General features: G+C 40.7%; 1 protein-coding gene across 9 annotated transcripts in view; it reads left to right on the top strand.

Moving 5' to 3' along the window:
• The first annotated feature begins 230 nt into the window (after window positions 1–230).
• The window catches only part of CLASP1 (cytoplasmic linker associated protein 1), a 275,488-nt gene continuing 249,709 nt past the window's right edge, over window positions 231–26,009 (top strand). For all 9 annotated transcript variants that reach the window (XM_040228931.1, XM_040228932.1, XM_040228936.1 and 6 more), the window contains exon 1: window positions 231–824. The gene's annotated coding sequence lies outside the window, so the exon portion shown is untranslated. The remainder of the gene's footprint in view (window positions 825–26,009) is intronic.

The raw sequence follows: 26,009 nt of genomic DNA on the forward strand, positions 1-26,009 counted from the left end.
ATGGAAGCCGCCTGTTCTGTGCAGGCACTCAAGGAAGAAAGTCTCCAGGGTGTCCGAGGCTTCCAGGAGAAGACGTCTCCAGGGCTGGGTCGGCTTCAAAGAGGGCAAAGAACCGTTAAAAAGTTGTGCTTCCGGCTCCAGCGCCCGCGCCTACCCGAAAAGTGAAGGGGGAGCCTCGATACGGAGAGTCGCAAGGCACAATTTCCTTCGCCCTGGACACCCAGAGGGTGCGCCGAGCGCGTAACCCAGAAGTGAAAGGCCGGTTCCCTCAGGTAGTAGACCTCCTCGCCCCCAGCGGAGGAAGTTCTGGCTGGACGCCTTTCACCCAAGCTTTCCTGGTTCCTCCTGAGCTCTACGCTCCCTGCTTTCTGGTGCTCTGCTGCCATGGCCGTTTAGATTCATCCTCTCTGCCTAGCCTGAGTTTTGCCGCAACTCGCCAGGGGTCTAACTCCAACCTGGCCGCCCTTTTCTTAAAGAACCTTTCCCTACGGGTCCCCATCAGGGCCAATTGACGTTCTCCGAGTAGGCAAGAGCTCTGGGGACTGGCAGGTCCCGAATCCCGTCGCAGCCAGGGCGGCGCCTGCGCTGGGCGTTACCATAGAGAAGCAGGCGCCTCTCTGCTCTCGGTTTACACACTCTATGGTCCAGCCGGGTCGTGGCGGTAAGGGGAAAAAAGGGAGACCTCATTGCGCAGGCGCTCTGGGCTTCTAATTTTTTTTTTTTTTTTTTTTTAATCCCCGCACCAAGCGCTTAACCTCATTGGGGTGGAGGAGAAGGCGGCGGCCGTCTGGTCCGCAGAGGCAACGGGAGCGAATAATACGGCCGTAAGTGCTCGGTTAGGGCGAGGGTGTGTAGACCCCAGGCCTCCCAGGCCCCTGCGCCCCTCGCGGTGGTGGGCACCGAGGCTGGGTGGGGGCTAGGTCCAGCGCTGTCATCCGCTCTTGGGTGCACTTTGGGGGGAGGGGGGCGGCCCTTAGGTGGGAGCTGGGCGGGGAACGGGAGCGGAGGACTGTTTATCCCGCAGATCGCTGATCCCACGCTGCTTTGCAGGGGGCTGGGGGTGGCTCTGGGGTCAGCCTGGCTTTGTGTGCCCCTCTCTCTTCTACCCCGGACCCCACCCCGGGCCCCCTTCCCGACCCGAGTCTCGGGCCTGGTAGGAGAAGCTGCGTTTGAAAAGACCCGGGGCTTGCGAGGGGAGGGGGCGAGAGGGAGAAACCCCCCACAACTACTACTGGGCGAGTGGTGGGTGTGGAGGAAGATCGGGAGGGAAGGGGTTCTGCCGGGCCAGACAAAGCCGAGCGCGGGCCGGGCGGGATGCGCAGGGTGCCGGAGGTCCCCGGGCCCGCAGCGAGCTGCCTCAGAGGCTGGGAAAGCGGACAAGTGCTGAGTTAAGCCTTGTGCAGCCTCCTTAACTTGCCTTTGTTGTTCTTCGGTATTGGCAGGGACGCTCTGACGGAGAGGAGTGTGTGATCTTGCACGTTAGCCTGGTTGGGTACAATGGAACTCATCACATTTTGCTTTCTCGTTTTCCAAGCCCCTCGGATGAGTCTGGGGTTTTCCAGAGTCTCACTTATTACATAATTTTAAAACAACAACAACAACAACTTGTGTTTATTCCTAAAATTAAAAACAAAAATTAGGTGGAGCTTTGAAACATGTTTTATTGCATCTGGGTGAGTTTCTGTGTCGTGAGGTTCGTTCATTAATGTTGACCATTTGTAGAACCTGTGAGCTCTTTAAAGATGATACTTTCATTTGTAGATATGACATCCAGAGCTCTAGATTCTCTAGTCCTTCGGGAGGCAGTGATGCAGAAGAGTCAGAAGTGAGAAATAGTTGCTTGCTGCCGTGTGCCTTGCACCCTGTTTGAGTGCCAGAATCTGGCATAAATGATGGCTTTAGAAATTGTTGCCTTTACTACTGTTATTGTGACATTTACTGTCCTCTTGGTCAGAGAAATCCTGGACAGTGGGCTCCTTTTGCTTGTCAAGGGAGTGGAGAATAGTAACATTGATGCAGAGACCATATAGATAAGAAAAATAACATCACAGTGTCCCAGAGTTACTGGATATTACTTATCTTTTCCATTTGCTAAGAAAGATTTAAATTTTGGTGAGCTGTTTGCTTATCCATCTTTGTAAGATTGTGTAGTTGGACCTTTTTAAGCAACTGTTACTCAATGCTCAGTTTCTGAAATTCATAGCTTATCAGCTAACATGTCGATGTTTTAGGATTTTAAAGTTTTAATTTTTGTTGAGTTTTCAGCTGTAGTTTTGTATTCTCCCAACTAAGGTTAACCAAAGTCAGAAATCCTTTGAAGAGACTGTTGGTGGTGGAGTTGTCAAATATTTTATCTCCATGTTACAATCTAAGTGGTAGTGAATAGGGAAAAAGCCTTTGCACCTTAAATTAGTGTTAGAACTGAAAACCTCAATCTCCTAGAGTGCCAAGATTTTGGCCACAGGCTCAACTTTACCTGAAAGAGGTAGACATTTTTTTTCATACTAATAGGAAGCACAGATCTGAAGCTTGGTTTTTTATGCTTGAGTAACTACTGCCATAGAATCTCTTAAGTGTAGTTCAGATGATGGGAACTTGCTTTTTATAGAGCAAGATTTCAGATCCTTAAAATAGTTTGACAGGGATGTTGAGACATGAATGGCCAGAAGACCATTAAGTTTATTGTTCACATGTGTTATGTTTTGTTCACTGGTTTGGGATTTAGATTTATTTCCCTTTAATCCTTTGTTAATTTTCTCCCCGCCCTTTTTTTAGATGGCTCAATCTCACAGTTTATAAGTTGGGTGAGATAGTTTTTTGTACCTGAGACATAAATTAATTTTTTCAGACTATTTATTCTTAACAATCTTCTACTTATAAAGTTGTAGCTTTTTAGATTGATGTATAATGCTTTTTATTTCATAGTACTATTGGTAAATGTTATAATCATTTAAGGGATGATAACATATTAGGCTCAGAGCTGAGTTTTGATAACAACTTTGATGATTGCAAGTGTGGTAGTCACATAGTGAAAAGAATAGACAGTAGCAGAAAATAATGTTTGAAAACAGAATCACCGATGATTCAGTCTTTGGTTTGTAAAATGTAATTTAAGAAAGTAAACTAACCTTTCTTTATTGAATGCAGCCAGGTCAGCATCCATGAAGAGTGTGTGTGTTTGGTGAACTAACCTCTAAAGGCCTTTTCTTTTTAGCACCACGATTTCTTGAGTGTTAGCTGCGTCTTCACACTGCAGGGCTTTCTTCACCTCTTTGAGCTCAGACCAGTACTGCCAGGCTGAATGCTCCTGCTCTTCGGATTCTTATGGCATCTCCGCAGAATCCACTTTCCCACAGGCATCTCTGAAGATGTAGCTCAGATGTGTTCAAATGGCAGCATTGCTTCCGTAATACTTTTGTTGACTTTTCTCCTATTTCTTGCCTGGAAGTCTCCTCATTCCTTGTTGATTCCTGTTGTATCCATTACCTTCCTCCTGGGAAGATTCCTCTGGTGATTTATTCTTCTCTAGGTCCTTGAGGGTCCTGGGAGTTTGTAGAAGACTTTGTAGTAGCCTTTGTGCTTGGACTACTGGCCTTGTGTAACCAGTTTCTGTAGAAAGTGTGAAGGAATAAACCAGAGTGTCTTAACTTAGAATAAAAGGATTGGAGCCTTGGAAGAGCTCTTAGAGGCCCCATAGTCCAACATCCTGCCTTTTGTCTACTGTATTCTGGTCTTGAGCCTCAAACCGCAGCCTGCTTTCCTGTCACTGGACAGGTCTGGATTGCTGGAAAGATATTTTAGACTGTCTCCACTCTGCCCCTCCCCTTTGCCTATTGATCTTAGAACTCTCTGAAGCAACATGAATCAAATGTGTTTCTTTTCCATGAAATAGTCTTTCATTTCCCAGGACAGTCATCAAGCCTTTTCTAGATTTATTGATTAATTTATTAAACTCTTTAGTTCCCTGGTGGCTCAGCTGGTCAAGAATCTGCTTGCCATGCGGTAGACCTGGGTTGGGAATATCCCGAGGAGAAGGGAACAGCTACCCACTCCAGTATTCTGGCCTGGAGAATTCCATGGACTCTATAGTCCATGGGTTGCAAAGAGTTGGACACAACTGAGTGACTTTCACTTTCAGGAACCACAAGGATATAGCTGAAAAGACATACATGGGTCTCACAGTTCAAGCACTCACTCACAGTGTAATGGAGGAGACAGATAAAATGTTACAAATTCCGTCCCTGTGATGCTGAAGTATGTAAACAGCCCTAGGCCCTTTGTCCCTGTGTGGTTTAAGCTGATATCACCTAAACTAGATATCACTGCGCTCTCTTTAGACAACCCTTGTTTGTTATGGTCCTTTAAATGTAATATATGAAATAAAGCAGTATTTGATATGACCTGACCAGAATATATAGTTACTGTCTTAGGTTAGGAAACTGTATCAAGGATTTTCAGACATGTGAGCTTTCTGGTTCTGCCACTTCCTAGCCCTGTGGCTTTGGGCCATGGGCCAGTTAGATCATCTCTTTGTATTTTAATAATTTCATCTACAAAAGGAGGGTGAAGGGCAGGCAGTGTTAATAGCAGCATCTTCTTATAGGGCTGTGTGAGGATGAAGTGAGATAATATATGTAAGATGCTGAGAATAGTGACTCGCGTATACTGAGTAAGTATATGGACTTCCTGTCATGTATTCATGGTAAGAGTTAATGTAATAATAATAGCAGTAACTGGGACTTCCCTGGAGTCCAGTGGTTAAGACTCTGAGCTCCCAGTGCAGGGATAATGGGTTCGATCCCTGGTCAGGGAACTAACATCCTGCATGCCACAAGATGCGGCCAAAAAAAAAAAAAAACACACAATAATCACGTTGCCAGAATCACTTGGAGAGGGTCTTAAAATACAAACGGCCTGGTCTTATTTATTGCTAGCCACCCAGAAATTTTGGTCAGTTAAGTCTTCGTCGGGCCTGGGCAGCCACAATTTTTTAACAATCGTAAGGTAAATCTGGAAAAGCCAGTTTGAAAGTCCTGCATTCTATGTTAATTTTGTCAATGATTGCATTTGCTTTTACAAATTAAAAAAATTACCAGGTAACAGTCATAGATTCTCCTAAAAGATTTGAACGTGGAAGTAAAGGGGAAGGTCTGGCCCCAGATGCTGTTGAACCCCATGGGAGGCGATACATCCTCTTATTATCAGTTTGGAGTATGTCTCCTAAACATGGTCACCCTTGTTTGTAGGAACATCTTCATAATCCTAACAGCCAGATTGGAGGGAACAAACCCTGGATTTTCAAAACACTTTTAAATTCTTAATCTTCTTTGTTCCCTTCAAAAATCCCGTGAGGTAGGCAGTGGAAGTACCACAATTATCCTGTCAATTTACAAATGAGAACCCAAGACCTCGGAGTTAAATCCCAGTACACGGTAGAACGAGGATGAGAACTGGGCCTTCTGTTTCTCAGCCTGATGTTCTTTTTGTGTAAATTGTCTCTTAGTGACGTAACTTTACACCTTATATTGAAGTTGTGGTTCTGAAGTCGCCTGATCGTTTTTGCCGTGTGAAATCCGCCAGACCAGGTTTCCTCTCTCCTTCAGTGTGTTTATACTTCCTTTTTAAAAAATGTAAATTTAAAGTTTAATAGTTAGTGAATCTGTTAAGATTTATCTTTTTGTGAAAGAAAATTTAGAACTGGCCTGTGCCCATCTTGCTACCATGGTATGACTGGGTGCGTTTATCTTCATCCAGCATGTCATCAGCATGACTGAGGTCAGTGCATCTGCCTTCTGCCTCTAGAACGGCTGTCCAGTTAACTTTCCAAGCAGAATGAGTTAAACTTACTTGTAATCCTATTACAGTAATATGGCAATAATACAGAAATTTGAGAGACAGTTAGGGGAAAACCTATATCAAGCCATCCTAACACAGGGTTTTTTCTTCTTTTTATTTTTTGTAATCCAAACACGTTTTTTGTTATGTATTGAAGTAAAATTGACATGTAACAATATGTTGGTTTCCAAGTGTGTAGCATAGTGATTCAGGATTTTTGTATATTGTGAAGTGATCACAATAAGTCAAGATCCATCACCTTACAGAATTTTTTTTCGTTGGATGAGAACTTTTAAAATTTAATCTATTAGAAACTTTCAAATGTACAGTACAGTATTGTTAAACTATGGTCATCATGCCATACATTTGTTTTATAACTAGAAGTTTGTACCTGTTGATACCTTTTACTCATTTATCCCCCTGCCCCCCTCCCCACTTGCAGGTTTTTTCACAGTGTCCTGTCCATATGTCCCTATTTTTTAGTAAGTCTTTTTAGGTCTTCTGTGTTTTATGAATGAAAATGACAGTGAAGTCGCTTAGTCGTGTCCAACTCTTTGCGACCCCGTGGACTGCAGCCCCCCAGGTTCCTCTGTCCGTGAGATTTTCCAGGCAAGAGTACTGGAGTGGGTGCCATTTCCGTCTCCAATATAATGACCTAGTGTGCATCACTTTGATTTTTAATAGCTTTGTCATATTTGATTTGATAATGGCAGATTTTGGTAAACTGGGATCCTTATTTTTTGGCTGTGCCTCGCAACTTGTGGGGTCTTAGTTCCCTGACCAGAGATTGAACCTGGGCTCTTGGCAGTGAGAGTGGACTCCCAACCACTGTACTGCCAGGAAATTCCTGGTAAACCAGGATCCTTGATATGCAGGTATATATATATTTTTATAAATACTTTATATTACAACAGTGGCTGTTTTTGCCATGTAGTGTGCTTTTTTGTGTTGTTTTCTTTGGATCAGTTCCAAGAAGTGAGAATATTGGGTGACTTTTGATACATATTGCCTGCATGCTGACCAACAGCTTGTATCAGTTAATAATTACCCCAGCAATTTAAGAGTGCTTGACAGAAATTTTACCAAGTTCTGGTAATAAAATTCACTGTTTTTGTTTCCTGTGAGAAGTATAGAACATATAGGTTGAATTGGATATTACCTGCAGACGATCACTTTCGCTTCCATGGTTTCCATATCCTGTGTTGCCAAAGCTAGTGTGTTTTTCGATAGGCATGGAGGAAGACACAGCTCTTGCTTTGTGAGGCAGACTGGTCTGTTTGTCAACATCAGAATGTAGTCTTAGGGCATCTCTGTACCTTCCCTTCAAGTGTGTCTTTAAACAGTTGTGCGCAACGGCCTTTCTTGAAATACCTAGTGACTGGAATGTTTGGTATCAGGAGTGAGACACCTGTGTCTTTAACAGACTTCTCAAGTGATGCTGAGGCTACCAGAGCCTGAGAGCTGCCTCAGGACGACCTTCTAACCGACTTTCTGCTCAGTTCCTCCACAGAGCACATCTCTCCTGTGGGTCGAGGGAGGGCTTCGATGTGAACAGAGGCTTGTTGTTTAGAGAGGAGTGAATTGTCTAGCAGCTTCCTTCCTAATGCAGAGTAGCTGGGTTCATTCTGCAAACAATAAGCCAGTCTTTCCAAGAGTCGTTGAATTGCATAGAAACAGCTCCTTCTCTGAAATCTGTGTTTTATTTGAGTTCTGAAAATCATAGAATTCTCCAGACCCAAGCCATGTCCTGCCAAGCCTTTGGTTGGCTCAAGGGTGGCAGACAGACTTCTTGTCCCAGTGGTAAGAGCCATCATGGACTGAACACCCAACATGAGCCAGGCACTAGGCTGGGTGCCATGGGTGCTCTTTTGGCAGGTCTTACGGCAGCATTTAAAGGTAGATGCTATTTTCATTTTATAATGAGAGGAAGTTGAGCCTTAGAGCACTTGAGTAATTTGTCCATGGTCATGCAGCTGCAAAGTAGCAGAGTTTGGCTCTTGGATTCTTCAGTTTCCTTTCCACTTATCTCTGTTTTTTCCAGCACAGGTTATTTTTCCTGCAGGAAAGGTCAGAGGGCAGTCTTGGGGGAGAGTCTGCTGCTAGCGTCCGGCAGCACCTGGAGAGGCCTTTTCTCTGGCTAGGAAGGATGTAGGGATGCAGTCTTCTCATGAGGGTTTCCATGAGGGTTGGTTGGACTTGAGTCCTTGATTTGAGATCCACCCTTGGACAGGCCAGAACTCCTTAAAAACTTTATATAAACTCTTTTTTTTTTTTTCCTTTGGCAAAATATGCTATTGGAACCGTTTTAAAGTATACAGGTGAGTGGCATTAATAACATTCACTTTGGGCAGCAGTCATCACAGTCTATTTCCAAATCTTTTCCATCACCCCAAACAGAAACTCTCTGTAAGCAGTAAATCCTCATTCTTCCTAATTTCTCAGGCCCTGGTCTCTATGAATTTGCCTATTCTGGCTATTTCATTAAAGTGGAATAATTATATGTCCTTTTGTGACTAGTTTATTTCACTTAACGTAATATTTTCAAGGTTCATTTATAGTGTAACCTGTGTCAGAGTGTTATTCCTTCTTAATGGGTAATAATATTCAGTTGTATGGACAGTCCAGTTGATCCCTTCACCTGCTGTTGCAAGTTGGGTTGTTTCCACTTTCTGACTATTGTGACTGTAATGTATGTTGGTTCACAAATTTGTTTGAATCTCCGTTTTTAATCCTTCTGAGTGTATACCTAGGAGTAGACTTACTGGATCATGTGATAATTCTATGTTTAGCTTTTTGAGGAATTGTCTGATTTTCCACAGTGGCTGTACCTTTTTACATTTCCAGCAGTTTTGTACAAGGGTTTCAATTTTTCCATGTCCTTGTCAACACTTGTTATCTCTGTTTGTTTTTTAAAAATTATAGCTATCTTAGTAGGTGTGAAGTAGTACTCATCGTGGTTTTGATTTTTATTTCCCGACTGACTAAGGTGTTGAGCATCTTTTCTTGTGCTTATTGACACTTAGTATATCTTCTTTGGAGAAATATACATGCAAATCCTTTGCCCATTTAAAAAAAATTGAAGTATAGTTAATTTATAATGTGTTTCTGGTATATAACAAAGTGTGTCAGTTATACATATGTATAATATTTTCATATTTTTTCCATTATAGCTTACTATAAGATATTGAATATAGTTCCCTGTGCTATACAGTCAGACCTTGCTGTTCCTTGTCCATTTTTATTTATTTATTACTTTTGGCGGCACTGGGTCCTCACTGCTGCACGCGGGCTTTCTCCGTTGTGGTGAGAGGAGGGTCCTCTCTAGCTGTGGTGTGCAGGCTTCTCATTGCAGTGGCTTCTCTTGCTGTAGAGCCTGGGGCGCTAAGGCGCACAGGCTTCCATAGTTGTGGTGCGGGCCTTTGCTCACTGTTAAACTGGACTGTGAGAATGCCCTGGACAGAAGAGCCTGGTGGGCTACATTCCATAGAGTTGCAAAGTCGGACATGACTGCAGCAATTGAGCACATGTGTGTCTTTTTGGTTTAGAGTTTTAGGAAGTCTTACTGGAGGCAGGAGGAGAAGGGGACGACAGAGGATGAGACGGCTGGATGGCATCACCGACTCGATGCATATGAGTCTGACTGAACTCCAGGAGTTGGTGAGGGACAGGGAGGCCTGGCGTGCTGCGATTCATGGGGTCGCAAAGAGTCGGACACGACTGAGCGACTGAACTGAACAGAAATATTCTGAACGTTAAGCTCTTACCAGATATATGATTTGCAGATGTTTTCTCCCACTCATTCTGTAGGTTGTCTTTTCACTTTCTTGATAATGTCCTTAGTGATTTTGATGAAATCCAATTAGTCGATTGTTTCATGCTTTTCATGTCATGTCTAAGGATCTATTGCCAAATCTAAGGTCATGGAGACTTTTTCTTATGTTTTCTTCTCACAGTTTTATAGATCCAGCTCTTCATTCATCTTCGTGACCCATTTCGAGTTAGCTTGTGTAAACTCTGTGAGGTACAGGTCTAACTTTGTTGTTTTGTACGTGGCTGTCCAGTTGTCCCAGCACCAGTCTTGCCAGGTGGTGCCGGTGGTAAAGAACTGCCTGCCAATGCAGGAGACACAAAGGATACGGGTTTGATCGGGGGTCGGGAAGATTCCCTAGCATAGGAAATGGCAACCCACTCCAGTGTTCTTGCCTAGAGAATCCCATGGACAGAGGAGCCTGGTGGGCTTCAGTCCACACAGTCGCAAAGAGTCAGACAGGCAGACTGAAGGGAGTTAGCACAGCACAATGAAAACTGTACTTAATCCTGTTATCACTTGGCATGTATGTTGTGCTTTGGGTTTTTGACCTCACCCACCTCAATTTCAGCACCCTCCTGCCCCTCCCTGTTTTCTTCCCTTGTAACAGGATTCATGGATGTTGTATATTATAGCTTTGCTGCCTGACACATAAGATACACTTAGTAAATGTAAGTTCCCTTTCTTTAGATTTTGTCTAGTCTCTTCCGAGGTAGATTATAAGGACCTTCAGAATAGACTGTATATTTCTTTGTTTTTCAATTTCTAACCTTCTTTTCTCCCCTATTCACTCTAATGCCCAGTCAGTCCAGTACTGTGTAAGGGATGTGCTTAAGTTTCATTGACTGAATTGTGAAGCTAAACTTAGATCTTTGCATCCTAGATATTTGGGTAATTGCAGAAAATTAATCTTTTCTCTGGTTGTACTTTGCAACTTGTGGGGTTTTTTTGTTTGTTTGTTTTTGTTTTGTTTTTCTGGCTTTACCTTGGGGGATCTTAGTTCCCTGAACAGGGATTGAACTCTGGCTCTCTCTCAGCAGTGAAAGTGCCAAGTCTTAATCACTGGACTGCCATGGAATTTTCAGAAAATTATTCTTAAAAGATTAGTGATCAATATATTATAAAGTTCTTTAAGATTTAAAATTCAGGTCCTTTTAAGTCATCTTCCCAAATGTGGGGATTGATACCTTTCAAATACCATAGGAATTTGTTTTATATGTGACATTTGATACATGGATAAACCTCAGGCTGCACAGTGTGGGGTTCATTTCATGGATGATTGAAACATTTTTAACTTGTTATTTATGATTATGATGAGTTTTAAATTGGGAATTTTACTCACTTTAGATGTGATTTTTGTATATCTAAATCTTGCCTTTTCATTTTTGACAAATGCTCTTAATTTCAAAAATTATTTTAAATTTGTGTGATGAGTGTATATCACTTTCTAACAGGAAAATTAAGTATCATTAGAAAATTCTTCTTTTGCCTAGAAGTCCCAAAAGTTAACTGGTGGAAAAGTATCTGATCTTTCTGTCTGAGTCTGCATTATCAGATTTCCCTCCCTCATACTCTTTAGTGTTCCGAAAAGTCTAATGTTACTTGTCCTAAGTGATCAGACCTCCCTTGGGAGTCCATTTTATAATCTGCCATCCAGATACCCAGGAGAGGAAGGCTCATTTCAAAGGATGGCCTTCGTTGTTTTGTTTTCTGGTAGGTTTTGACTCCTAAGTAGGTATTTCTTAGCATCTTGTTATAGAAACACTTTTATCATGAGATTCTGGTTATTCATCCAGTGCTTATTTTAGCAGATCCTTATTATTAACAGTGAAAACAAAGAAAGGAATTATTTTATTCTTGTCTTTTCTAGTTCTGAACGATGTAACAACATCAGAGAGGCCAGAGCAAACCCAGTACTTGAGATGCTTTCAAGCTAATTGTCAACCAACAGAGTGATTCAGCTAGAGCTTGACCTCCCTTAGTAGGAATAATAGCTTATGCCAGGGAGAGTGGGAAGGAGAGATGCTGACTGTTTTCTTTTGCTACCTTTGGCCTTATTTATGGAGATTTTGGGCCTGATGTGTATCTTAATCTAAAGCTATATCTTTGTCTAAAAAGTTTGATTTATGAAGTATTTTTATTATTTAATAGATCCCTGTCCAGACATGGGACCAGAGGAGGGTGGCCCTTTATAAAAGAAATGTGCCTCGTGCCCCGCTGTTCCCTATGGAGTTGATGTTGGCTGATGAGGGTGGTATTTTAGCCTGTTGCTGATTGAACTCACCTTTTTTTGGGTTCTAAAATCACTGCAGATGGTGATTGCAGCCATGAAATTAAAAGACGCTTACTCCTTGGAAGAAAAGTTATGACCAACCTAGATAGTATTTTCAAAAGCGGAGACATTACTTTGACGACTAAGGTCTGTCTAGTCAAGGCTATGGTTTTTCCTGTGGTCATGTATGGATGTGAGAGCTGGACTGTGAAGAAGGCTTAGTGCTGAAGAATTGATGCTTTTGACCTGTGGTGTTGGAGAAGACTCTTGAGAGTCCCTTGGACTGCAAGGAGATCCAACCAGTCCATTCTGAAGGAGATCAACCCTGGGATTTCTTTGGAAGGAATGATGCTAAAGCTGAAGCTCCGGTACTCTGGCCACCTCATGAGAAGAGTTGCCTCATTGGAAAAGACCCTGATGCTGGGAGGGATTGGGGGCAGGAGGAGAAGGGGACGAGAGAGGATGAGATGGCTGGATGGCATCACCGACTCAATGGACGTGAGTCTGAGTGAACTCCGGGAGTTGGTGATGGACAGGGAGGCCTGGCGTGCTGCGATTCATGGGGTCGCAAGGAGTCGGACACAACCGAGCGACTGAACTGAACTGAGTGGTGGTGAATGCCAGTGGCCTGTGAGTGCATTTATAAAGTGAACATGATGGAAAAATTTTTTATCCTCTCATTCATTTCAGAATTTGGAGTTGATTTCTGAAATTGCCAAAGAAGCATTTGTTTAGACAGGATAACAGTGTTTAGCTGAATTGTATAGTGATTATTTTGTGGAATCGTGGAAGAGTAAATAAGCCCTGGAAGATGAGACACATCTTGTGATCATTTGCTTGCTAGATCTTTTTTGGGGTGGCATGGGTGACCGAAGGGGATGCAGAAAGTGTGTACATAGATGTTCATGAGAATGGGCCTAAAACACAGAGAGCCCTTAATGAGAACTGCTGCTGCTGCTGCTATGTCGCTTCAGTCGTGTCCGACTCTGTGCGACCCCATAGATGGCAGCCCACTAGGCTCCTCTGTCTCTGGGATTCTCCAGGCAAGAATACGGGAGTGGGTTGCCATCTCCTTCTACAATGCGTGAGAGTGAAAAGTAAAAGTGAAGTCGCTCAGTCATGTCGGATTCTTAGCGACCCCATGGACTGCAGCCTATCAGGCTCCTCCATCCATGGGATTTTCCAGGCAAGGGTACTGGAGTGGGTTGCCATCTAGGGTATATCTGGGTAATTAGTAGAGAATGGACTGTGTACCCTGATCAGAATCCTCAGTAAACTTCACTGTTTGTGCCTGAGGACAGAAAGTGGGGCTGACAGCCCGGTTCCCAAAGAGCACCACTCCAAGCTGCTAAGTCACTTTAGTCGTGTCCAACTCTGTGCGACCCCAGAGACGGCAGCCTACCAGGCTCCCCCGTCCCTGGGATTCTCCAGGCAAGAACACTGGAGTGGGTTGCCATTTCCTTCTCCAGTGCATTAAAGTGAAAGTGAAAGTGAAGTCGCTCAGTTGTCCAACTCTTCGTGACCCCACGGACTGTAGCCTACCAGGCTCCTCCGTCCATGGGATTTACCAAGCAAGAGTACTGGAGTGGGGTGCCATTGCCTTCTCCTCCACTCCAAGGAAGGGGGCCAATTGAAGAGACAGTTAGAGTGCCCTGTTGGGTATGTTGAATCCATATGGGGGACTGAAGAAGGAAGGGCTGCTCATCTGGAAGTGGGGGAAGGATGTGTCCCTTCCTGTTTTCATCTGAAGAATCTGAGGCCCTGAACAGGTCCACACTCCCCGGTTGGGTGCTCTGGGGCCTGTCTGTTGCCTTCCATTTATGAGAGAGCTGTGTTAGCTGCAGACCGAGCTTGTGACAATGGACAGGGAGCCACGTTAACCCCATGGTCTCATGTGAAGTGGCCAGGAAAGCAGCCTTGCCGAGAGAAGCCTGAAACTAACCCCTTACAGAGAACCCTGAGTCTTCATAAAACCCAGACTCTTCTATTTTCAGGTCTTTACTTGAATCACCAACTAATCTTTCAGTTCTAGAATTTTGAGGGTGGGGATTATGCTTTTGGAAAGCTGGTTGCTATTGAGATGGCTTCCGGATAGTTATGACATTATTAAAATTATATAATTTTTACTGTAGTCGCAAGCTTATTACATGAATTATTGGTTGTAAAATTTTTTTAAAGCATACTTCCGAGGTATTCTTGTGGGCCTTATGAGCAAGTTTAAATCTTGTATATGAAAGTTCCATTCATTTGTTTAAATTACCTAGAAAGAAGAGAGAACTTCTAGTTAAATGCATTAAATTTTTAAAATGATAAAATATTTATTTTTTTCAACAGATAATACATACACATAATTTAAAATTCAGGTTTCCTCTTCTCCTGTCTGCCATCCACCCTCTCCTGGAGACCCCAGTGTTATTCATTATGTGTATGAAATAGTGCATATATATGCCTTCTCTCCACTCTCATTTTTTGTACAGATGTTGACTATTGAATTTTGCTTTTTTTTTTTACACTAATGTATCTTGGAAATTAGTCTATGTCAGTACATTAAAGGCTTCTTCATTTGTTTTTGAAAATGAAGAGTATGGTTGAATAGTATGCTGTTGTATAACATACCATAATTAACTCAGCCCTCTATTAAGGAACATTTAGTTTTTTCTAGTCTTTTGCATTTATAAAACTATGCTGTGAAGAATAATCCTATAATTATTTTGCATGTATATGAATAAATTCTTATAAGTTGACATTTTGGGTTGAAAATTGTATCATTAATACTGTGACAGATATTGTCGATTATCCATCTTAGAGATTTTAACAAAACCTAGATGGCAGTAAGAGAATCCTGTAGTTAATACACTTAAAACTAATTATATAGAAGCATATGACCTAAGAGTAGTTTTGTAGAGATGTATGACTCTGTCTTGTTATTTTTGAATTAAAACATGGCTATATTGCCAGTTTTTGATTTTGCAGGAATTCCAAGACTGAAAGAGCCTAGGAAATACACTTGCTTGCCTTTGCATGCACACTAAGTCACTTTAATCTTTTCCCACTTTTTACAACACTGTGGACTGTAGCCCTCCAGTCTCCTTGTCCATGGGATTCTCCAGGCAAGAGTACTGAAGTGGGTTGCCATGCCCTCCTCCAGGGATCAAACTCGGGTCTCTTAGGTCTTCTGCATTGGCAGGCAGGTTCTTTACCACTAGCGCCACCTGGGAAGCCCTTGCTTCCCTATAGGTGTTACCAGTCCTATCTTTTGTAGGGATGGACATGGACAACTTGCTGAATGACTAGCTTTTAAAATGTTTTTTGGTTCTTTGTAGTAACTGATGATACTTACGGTTTCAGGATTCTAGTTCGTTATGACTTTACAAATAACTTTCTGGTGTTTATTGGACCCAGTTATGCTTATACTAGAAAGAATATTAACATACTTCTTAATGTTTTAAAATATGTATTTCCTTTGACTAGATACTATATGTACATGGTAAGAAAGTTTAAAAGATGCACCAGGATAGAGTGAAATGTAAGCCTTCCTCCACCCTTTTTATCATTCTTCCACATCCCATTCCCAGAGGCAGCTGCAGTTGCTAGCTTCTTAAATGGTCTTCCAGATAACCTGTGCGAGTGCAGGCTGGCAGTGATGTTCTGTTATGACCACTGTTATTTATTTATTTGATTAAAATATTTTTGTCTGCTGGGTCTTGCTGTGGTGTGCAAGCTCTTGTCTCATTACGGCATGCAGGCTTCTCTTGTTGCAGATTATGGACTCCAGAGCTCACAGGCTCAGCAGTTGTGGTTGTGCAAGCTCAGTTGCTACGTGGCACGTGGGGTTTTTAGTTCCCTGAACAGGGATTGAACCCACATCCCCTACGTTGCAAGAGGAATTCTTAACTGTTGGACCACCAGGAAATTCCCCAGGACCACTGTTATTTTAGCATTTTCTTTTCTTTTAAAAATTTTTAATTGATGTATGTTGATTTACAATGTTGTATTAGTTTCTGGTGTATAGCAAAGTGATACCATTACCCATATATCTTCTCATATTCTTTTCATTATGATTTATTACAGCATATAGATTATAGTTCCTTGTACCATAGAGGAGGACCTTGTTGGCCGTGTATTTTATATATAGTAGTATATCTCTGGAGAAGGCAATGGCAACACACTCCAGTGTTCTTGCCTGGAGAATCCCAGGGACAGGGGAGCCTGGTAGCCTGGTGGCCTGCTGTCTGTGGGGTCGCACAGAGTCGGACACGACTGAAGTGACTTAGCAACAGCAGCAGCAGCAGCAGCAGCAGTATATCTCTGCTAATCCCAAACTCCTAATTTGTCCTTCCCCCACCTCTTTTCCCTTTTGGTAAACATAAGTTTGTTTTCTGTGTCTGTGAGTCTGTTTTGTAAATAAGTTCAGTTGTATCATATTTTAGATTCCACATACAGGTGATGTCCTGATACTTGTCTTTCTCTGTCAGACTTCAGTTAGTATGGAAATGTCTGGGTCCATCCATGTTGCTGCAAATGGCATTATTTGATTCCTTACTGATTGGGTAGTGTTCCATGGCATCCCTGTACCACATCTTCATTCATCTGTCCGTGGACATTCACTTTGTTTCTGTGCCTTGGTTATTGTGAATAGCACTGCTGCGAACACTGGGGTGAACGTCTCTTTTCAAGTTAGAATTTTCTCCAAATATATGACAAGGAGTGGGATTCCTGGATTGTATGGTAACTGTAGTTTTAGTTTTTTTAAGGAAACTCCATACTGTTCTCCCTAGTGACTGTACCAATTTACATTCCCACCAGCAGTGTAGGAGGGTTCCCTCTTCTCCAAACCTTCTCCAGCATTTATTATTTACAGACTTTGTTGGTCATCTGGACCAGTGTGAGGTGATATCTCATTGTAGTTTTGATTAGCGTTTCTCTAATAGTTGGCAGTATTGAGCAGCTTTTCATGTGTCTATTGGCCATTTGCATGTTTTCTTTGGAGAAATGTCTATTTAAGCCTTCTGCCTATTTTTTGTTTAGGTTGTTTGGTTTTTTGTTATTGAGTTGTAAGAACTGTTTGTATATTTTGGATATTAATCCCCTTTTGGTAGTAGTATTTGCAAATTTTTCCTCTTATTCTGAACATTGTCTTTTCATTTTGTTTATGATTTCCTTTGCTATGCAAAGGCTTGTAAGTTTGATTAGATCCTATTTGTTTCTTTTTGGGAGACTGACCTAAGGAAGCCTTGCTGTGACTTAGGTCAGAGAGTTCGGCCATGTTCTCTTCTAGACATTTTATGATGTGTCATGTATTGAAGTCTTTAAGTCATTTTGAGTTTATTTTTTGTGTGGTTTGAGTGTGTGTTCTAACTTCATTGATTTGCATGCAGCTGTCCAGCTTTCCCAACAACCACTTGCTGAAAAGACTGTCTTTTCTCTATTGTGTATTCCACCTCCTTTGTTGAAGGTCAGTTGACTGTACGTGTGTATGTTTATTTCTGGGTTTAACATATTTTTTAAAAAAATTGCATAAATAGTACAGTTTCATTGTAGAAAAATAGTGTGTGAATGCTTTGGTGTGTTTCTTGCCATACTTTTTCTGTGTATCAAGAATGTAAGTGACTATGTAACAAACAAAAAAATCATAAATGTGTAGTTTTCTAGTTTGCTTTTTTCCTCCACTGAATTGATTGTAGATATTTTTCCAGGCCAAGAAGTGTGTGTTTTCACTTTGGTTTTCAGTATCTTCATGGTATGCTGTTGTTTGGATGTACTGTAATGTCTTTTAGAATTTCTTTTTCTGAAACATTTATTTTCATCAAATTTTCATGAACAGCTGCAGTAAACAACTTTATATATTTTAATGTACTTAACAAATTATTTCCTTAGATGAATTCTTAGCTTTGGACCATTTGGATTAAGACAAATATTGAAAGCTTATTGATAGATGTTTCCAAATTGTCCTAGATAGTTATGAATTTTATTCTTATCAACAGTGTGTTAAAATGTGTATTTGATTATATTAAATTACAGTCTTAAGTGATGTTTAAAAAATTATTTATTTACTCTTTTTTTTTTGACCGTGCTGGGTCTTCATTGCTGTGTGGACTTCTTCTAGTTGTGGAGAGTGGGGCTGCTCTCCAGGTGCAGAGAGCAGGGGCTGCTGTCTAGTTGCGATGTGTTGGCTTCTCATTGTGGTGGCTTCTTTTATTGCAGAGCATCAGGTCTTGGGTGCATGGGTTCAGTAGCTGCGGTTCCTGGGCTCTAGAGCACAGGTGCGATAGTTGTGCTCTGGCTTAGCTGTTCCAAGGCATGTGGGATCTTCCCAGATCAGGGATTGAACCCATGTCTTCTGCACTGTCAGGCAGATTCTTTACCATTGAACCACCAGGGAAGCCCTTAAGTGATTTGTTTAAGTGTGGGACTAGAGTTGGGTTTATTTTTTGTATTTTAAAGAAAACCATGTTAGTGATGAGTAGGAGTAAGTCAATGTTGGAAAAATATTGAGGCACTCACGACTCAATTTGAAAAGTGAGCATCTTTATGTACAGTTCAGTACATACTAACATAGGCAAGGCACAGACCTCTTTTTGTCCTTTTCTTTTGGAAATTTTTTCCCTAAATTCAGAAAATATGAATATAAAAATGTTATTGTAGTAATGACAGTGTTCTGTTATAGTTGATCTGAGAAATATAGCAAAATTTCCCTGTTATGTGTAAGCTTAGTAAAGTACAGATTTAAAGTCTGTATGCTTGAAATCTGGTTGAATGGTTGATGGGTTGGAAGCCATATGTGAAGTTGTGTTTTCAGTGTCCTTGTCGCTTAGCTGATGTTGCCAATTATTTTTCCCTGCCAGGTCACTTACACTGCACTGAAAAGATATGAAACTAACCCTAATAAGATTCAATGATTAAATAAATCTGTAAAGCCTTATATCAATTTTGTATCTTCATTTTTTTAAAAAAATTAATTAATTAATTTATTTATTTTTAATTTTTACTTTACAATTCTGTATTGGTTTTGGCATAGATTGACATGAATCCACCACAGGTGTACATGCGTTCCCAAACTGAACCCCCCTCCCACCCCCTTCCCCACAACATCTCTCTGGGTCATCCCCGCGCATCAGCCCCAAGCGTGCCATATCCTGCATCAGACATAGACTGGCAATTTGATTCTTACATGATATTATACATGTTTCAATGCCATTCTCCCAAATCATCACACCCTCTCCCTCTCCCTCTGAGTCCAAAAGTCCGCTATACACATCTGTGTCTTTTTTGCTGTCCTGCATACAGGGTCATCATTGCCATCTTCCTAAATTCCATATATATGTGTTAGTATACTGTATTGGTGTTTTTCTTTCTGGCTCACTTCACTCTGTATAATCGGCTCCAGTTTCATCCATCTCATCAGAACTGATTCAAATGCATGCACAGAATTCCTTATCATTGAAAGCTCTCTGACTGTAGGTCTTCTCAGTTCATCAGATTCAGTGTCTTCAGTCTTAATCTTTCTGGAGCAAGGAATAAGAAGCAAAGAAAATGAATTGGGGGTGAGAGTAATAGAGCGTGTGTTTTCATGGCAGTGCACCTGTAAGAGCTTTCCCTGGGGCACCCTTAACGTTTATTTCACTGTTGTAGTCTTTCTTTTTTCTTTGTCTTCTGAGGAGTCATCAGAAAAGTAGCAGATCTTCCAGGAAAGCACTGCGGTATACTGTGTTGAAATAGAAAGTTCACTTGTCTTTCTCTCCCTAGTGGACCTGGAGCTCATTGACAGCAACATCTGGCAGATTGGCTGGCACGTTAGGTGTTCAGTGAAGTTAAGCCTGTCCACATTATGTGCATTTTTTTCACTTTTTCCTCTTTTCATTTTGGAATAATTATGTATTCACAGGAAGTGGGAAAAATAGTAACAAGAGTGTTTCTGTTCACCCTTCAGCTAGTTTCCCTCAGTGATTATGAGTTACCCTTTTTCTTCTTTCTCTTTCCCACTTTTGACCATACCTTTAGCTCGCCATAGGCATCTGTGGGAAGTACTGAGCTCTCAGAGCTAAGGATTGCTGACAGGTAGGCTTACTTCTGGGAGTGCACGTGGTTCTTCCTCTTTGTTCTTTGTTTCTGGAGCCCCTGCTTAGTATGTGTCTCTGTGCCAGGACGAGTTGCTGCTCTCCATTCAGGCTATTCTGCTGTTACTTTGGGATCATTAACTGTGGTGTACATATGCTTCCTCTGTAGAACTTTTTCCTAAGTTATGTGTGCATACGTGCTAAGTCACTTCAGTTGTGTCTGACTCTATGCGTCCCCATGGACTGTAGCCCGCCAATCTCCTCTGTTTATGGAATTCTCCAGGCAAGAATAGTGGAGTAGATTGCTGTGCCCTCCTCCAGGGGATCTTCCTGACCCAGGGATCGAACCTGCATCTCCTGAATTGTAGGTGAATTCTTTATTCACTAAGCCGCGTGGGAAGCCCAAGTTATGTGTACACAGGTCTAAAGTATGTAGAGAGTTGTGTGTATTCTTGATGAGAAAGCAGTAGCTGTGACCTGGTAGAAATAGCCCTGGATTTGGAGTTAAAAGCTCAGATTCAAATATTAATTATGTTTCATACTGTGTGACCCTGGAAGTTTCCTTGCTTCTGAATCTGTAAGTAGGAACGACAGTAACAGTCTTAAAGAAGTTTTGTAGGGGAATAAAGAAGGTAGCGTCTGTATAATCACTTAGTGGATTGGAAAGTGCTATTCAAATGTGAAGTACCTATGCTTATTTTGAAGTGCTGAAATGAAACCCAAATTTTAAACTATTGCTGTGTTACTTCTCTATAGCTTGACTTCTTTATTCATTAGCAGGAAAAAACTCCCCATGCTTTTTATACCCCAAGCCCTCTCACACCTTCTGTTTTTACATTGAGTAACCAGTACTTAATAGGGTTTTCTTTTCCTCTTGTGGGTGTAACCCAGCTCCCTTGGGAAATTTGGGATGGCCTTGTCAGCTGTCATGCTATCAAATGACGTATCAAATGCTCTCCTCTCCTCTTGTTCACCTAAGCCTGGGGATTTAATGTTTCAGAACCTGTTAGGAAATATCGTGTGAGTATATATGCTCTTTTCTGCTAACCTTTTCGGTATGTTTCACTCTTAGAAACCAACTCTTAATATGGTGCTTAAAACTGAGATTTCTATTTTTAAAGAGAAGACCTCATCTATACACATATGAAGTGAAGTGAAGTCGCTCAGCTGTGTCCTACTCTTTTCGACCCTGTGGATTGTAGCCTACCAAGCTCCTCCATCCATGGGATTTTCCAAGCAAGAGTACTGGAGTGGGTTGCCATTTCCTTCTCTAGGGGATCTTCCCAACCCAGGGATCGAACCCAGGTCTCCCGCATTGTAAGCAGACACTTTACCGTCTGAGCCACTAGGGAAGTCCATATATATATATATATGCACAAATGTATATATGGAGTAACTAGTCAGTATAAAAATGGGGGATAATATGGAAAATTTAAGATTTATTTTATCTGTTTTTTGGCTGCACCATGCAGTGTGCAGAATCTTAGTTCCCCAACCAGGGATTGAACCCAAGCCACAGAGTTGAAAGTGCAAGTCCTAACCACTCGACCGCCAGGGAATTCCCTAAAAAATTTAAGATTTAGATAACTGGCAATTGTTTCTTTAAAAGTTATCTAGTTGCAGATAGATTCTTTTGAATCATTAAGGGACAGACACCTATAGAACACCACATTCAGTAAAAATGAGTACACATTGTTCTCAAGTACATGTGAAACATTCTCCCAGATAGATTATATGTTGTGCCGTAAAACAAGATTCAGTAACTTTAAAAGGATGGATGTCATTTAAAGTATGTTCTCTGAACTAGAGTGGAATGAAAGTAGGTATCACTAACAGGAAAATTGGGAAATTCACAAATATGTGGAAATTAAACAGTACATTGCTAAATCACCAATGGATAAAAGAAGAGGAAATCACAAGGAAAATTAGGAATTAGTCTGAGAACAAAAATACAGTGTAAAATGGTAGTACTGGTTGCACAATAATGTGCATGTACTGCTGCTGTGCTATATACTTGAAAGTAGCTAAAATGGTAAATTTCATGTGGGGTTTACCACAATTAAAAAAAACCCTGCCATAATTCATTGTTCAAGAATGCATGTTGATTTAGCATTTACTGTGCTCTGTGCACAAAATTAAGCACCATACCATAACTTTGGGGATGCAGTGAAAGCAGTGCTTAGAGGGAAATTTATAGCTATAAACAGCTATATTAAAAAAGAAGAAATATCTTCAATCAGTAATCTAAACCTCCATCTTAAGAAACTAATAAAAGAACAAACTAATCTAAAAGCAAGCAGAGGAAGAAAAAAATGAATACTAAATTAGAAATAAGTGAAGTAGAGAAAAAAGCAAAAATCAACAGACCAAGAATTGGAGAGATCTACGAAACTGAGAAACCTTAAGCTAGTCTGGCCAAGAGAAACAAAGACAAGACTCAAATTAATAAAATCAGGAATGAAAGAGAGGACACCAACCTTAGAGAAATAAAAAGGAATGTGAGAGAATACTAGGAACAATTACATGCCAACAAGTTAGACAACACAAATAAAATGTATGCATTCCTGGATATTGACTCAAAAAAAAAAAAAGAAAATCTGAATAGTCCAATAGCAATAAAGATATTTAATTAAAAATCAGGAAACATCTCACAAAGAGCTCCAGCTCAGATGACTTCATATTTGGTGATTCTGTCAAATCGACCAAATGCAAATTCTCCACAAACTCTTTCAAAATAAAAATGTAAATAGAATGTCTCTAGTTTATCTTTTGAGGATATTATTATTCTGTTAGCAAAGTCATACAAAGACATGATGGGAAAAGAAAATTACAGACCAGTATCCTTTATGACTATAGATGCAAAAAAAAATTCTCAACAAAATTGAGGCAAACTGAATCCAGCATCATATCAGAAGGATTATACACTATATGGCCAACTAGAATTTATCGCAGGGATGCAGGGTGGGTTTAACCTGTGGAAATCAGTGTAACCATAATAGTAAAGGACAAAAATCACATTATTGTCACAGTTGTTGCTGCTCAGTCGCTAAGTTATGTCCGACTCCTTGCAACTCAATGGACTGCAGCACACCAGGATTTCCTGTCCTTCACCATCTCTCGGAGTTTGCTCAAACTCATGTCCATTTAGTTGGTGATGCCATCCAACCCTCTCATCCTATGTTGTCCCCTTCTCTTCCTGCCTTCAATCTTTGCCAGCATCAGGGTCTTTTCCAGTGAGTCAGCTATTTGCATCTGGTCGCCAAAGTATTGGAGCTTCAGTTTCAGTATCAGTCCTTCCAATGAATATTCAGGGTTGATTTTCTTTAGGATTGACTGGTTTATTCTCCTTTCTGTCAAAGGGACTCTCAAGAGTCTTTTCCAGCACCAGAGTTCCAAAGCATCAATTCTTTGATGCCGGTCCAACTCTCACATCTGTTTATGACTACTAGAAAAACCATAGCTTTGATGGTATGGACTTTTGTCAGCAAAGTGATGTCTCTGCTTTTTAATACGCCATCTAGTTTTGTCATAGCTTTTCTTCCAGGGAGCAATTGCCTTAATTTCATGGCTGAAGTCACTGTCCGCAGTGATTTTGAAGCCCAAGAAAATTAAGTCTGTCACTATTTCCACTGTTTCCCCATCTATTTGCCATGAAGTGATAAAACCAGATGCCATGATCTTACTTTTTTGAATGTTGAATTTTAAGCCAGCTTTTTCACTCTCCTCTTTCACTTTCATCAAGAGGCTCTTTAGTTCCTCTTCGCTTTCTACCTTTAGAGTGGTATCATCTGCATATCTGAGGCTGTTGATATTTCTTCCAACAATTTTGATTCCAGCTTGTGATTCTCCAGCTTGGCATTTCACATGATGTACTTTGTATATAAGTTAAATAAACAGGGTGACAGTATACAGCCTTGATGTACTCGTTTCCCAATTTTGAACCAGTCCGTTGTTGCATGTCTGTTTCTAACTGTTGCTTCTTGACTTGCATACAAGCTTCTCAGGAGGCAGGTAAGGTGGTCTGGTATTCCCATCTCTTTAAGAATTTTCCATAATTTGTTGTGATCCACACAGTCAAAGGCTTTAGTGTAGTCAATGAAGCAGAAGTAGATGTTTTTCTGGAATTTCCTTGCTTTTTCTATGATCCAGTGGATGTTGACAGTTTGCTCTCTGGTTCCTCTGCCTTTTCTGAATCCAGCTTGTGCATCTGGAAGTTCTCCAGGAACATAACTATTGAAGTCTAGCTTGAAGGATTTTGAACATCATCACAATAGGTACAGGAAAAGCATTTGACAAAATCTTACCCCTTTACTTGATAAAAACACTTAGCAAACTAGAAATAGAAGGGAGCTTCTTGGTGTGATAAAAGCCACTGATGAATACCCATGAAAACCTTCAGTTGATGCCATACTTTGTGATAAAAATTAAATTTTTTCCAAGATCAGAAACAAGAAAAGGATGTCATTTTATGCCATGTCTATTCAACATTGTACGGAAACTTCTAACCGGGCAGTTAAACAAAGAAATAAAAGGCATCCAGGTTGGAAAAGTGAAAAAATCTATTTGTAGATCACATGATCTTGTAAGGAATCCACTATAAGGCAGTTGAAACTAATAAATGAATTCAGTTAGGTTGTAGGATACAAAATCAGTATATAAAAATCTGTTGTATTTCTATACACTTTCAATGAATAATTCAAAAATGAAACTAAGAAGACAGTTCAATTCACAGAAGCATCAAAAAGAATGAAAAAGAATAAACTTAAAAAAGTATAAAACATATATTCTGAAAGAGAGAAAACATCATTGAAAGAAATTAAAGATCTAAATAAATGGAAAGTGAAAGTGAAGGCGCTCAGTTGTGTCTGACTCTTTGCAACCCCATGGACTGTAGCCTACCAGGCTCCTCTGTCCATGGGTTTTCAGGCAATAGTCCTGGAGTGGATTGCCATTTCCTTCTCCAGGGTATCTTCCCAACCCAAGGATCGAACCCGGGTCTCCCGCATTGTAGACAGACGCTTTACCATCTGAGCCACCAGGGAAGTCTAAAGACATCCTATATTCATGGATCAAATAACCTAATATGACACTATTCCCCAAATTGATTTGACACACTCCTTATTAAAATGTTAGCTGCCTGTTAGGAGAAGTTGGCAAGCTGATCTTCCTATTCATATGGTAATACAAGGGACCCTGAATAGTCAAAACAATTTTGAAAATGAAGAACAAAGTTGGAGGACTTAGCCTACTACAAAGCTATAGTAAGCAAACCAGTCTGCTGCTGACATAAAGGGTAGGATCGACAGTGGAGTAGAATGTAAGTCCAGAAATAAATACTTAACATTTATAGTCAATTGATTTTCAACAAGAATGCAAAGGCAATTCAGTAAAGAATAGTTTTTTCAGTAAATGATGCTGGGACAAGTTGATATCCACATGCAGAAGAATGAATTTGGATCATTTGTTCACTCTTGAACTCAATCATAGACCAGAATGTAACAGTTGAAACTATAAAATTCTTAGAAGAAAGAGTAGATACAAGTCTTTATGACCTTGAATTAGACAGTAGATTCTGTTTTTTTCTTTTTATTGTAGTAGAATAGGTGATGATTTCTTAGGTATGACATCTAAAGCACAAACAACAAAAGAAGAGAAAAATAGGTGAATTGGACTTTACAAAAATTCAGAACTTCGTTTCAAATGATACCATCAAGAAAGTGAAAGCACACTCCATACAATGAGAGAAAATATTTACGAATCATTTATCTGATAAAATTTTATCCTGAGTATATAAAAATTTTACAATCTAGAATAAAGACAACCCAATTAAACAGGCAAAGAATTTGATTAGACGTTTCTGCAAAGAAGATGCTGAAATGTCCAGCAAGCCCTTGAAAGAAGCCCAAATTCTTTGTTGTTAGGGAAATGTCCATCGAATCTACAGTGAGGTAGTGCTTCATACCCTCTAGGGTGGCTTTGATAAAAAAGATAGACAATAATTGTTACTGAAAACATGGAGAAATTTGAACCCTCATCT

The sequence above is a fragment of the Oryx dammah genome, unplaced genomic scaffold, assembly GCF_014754425.2.
Source record: "Oryx dammah isolate SB20612 unplaced genomic scaffold, SCBI_Odam_1.1 HiC_scaffold_27, whole genome shotgun sequence".
Classification (NCBI taxonomy): Eukaryota; Metazoa; Chordata; class Mammalia; order Artiodactyla; family Bovidae; genus Oryx; species Oryx dammah.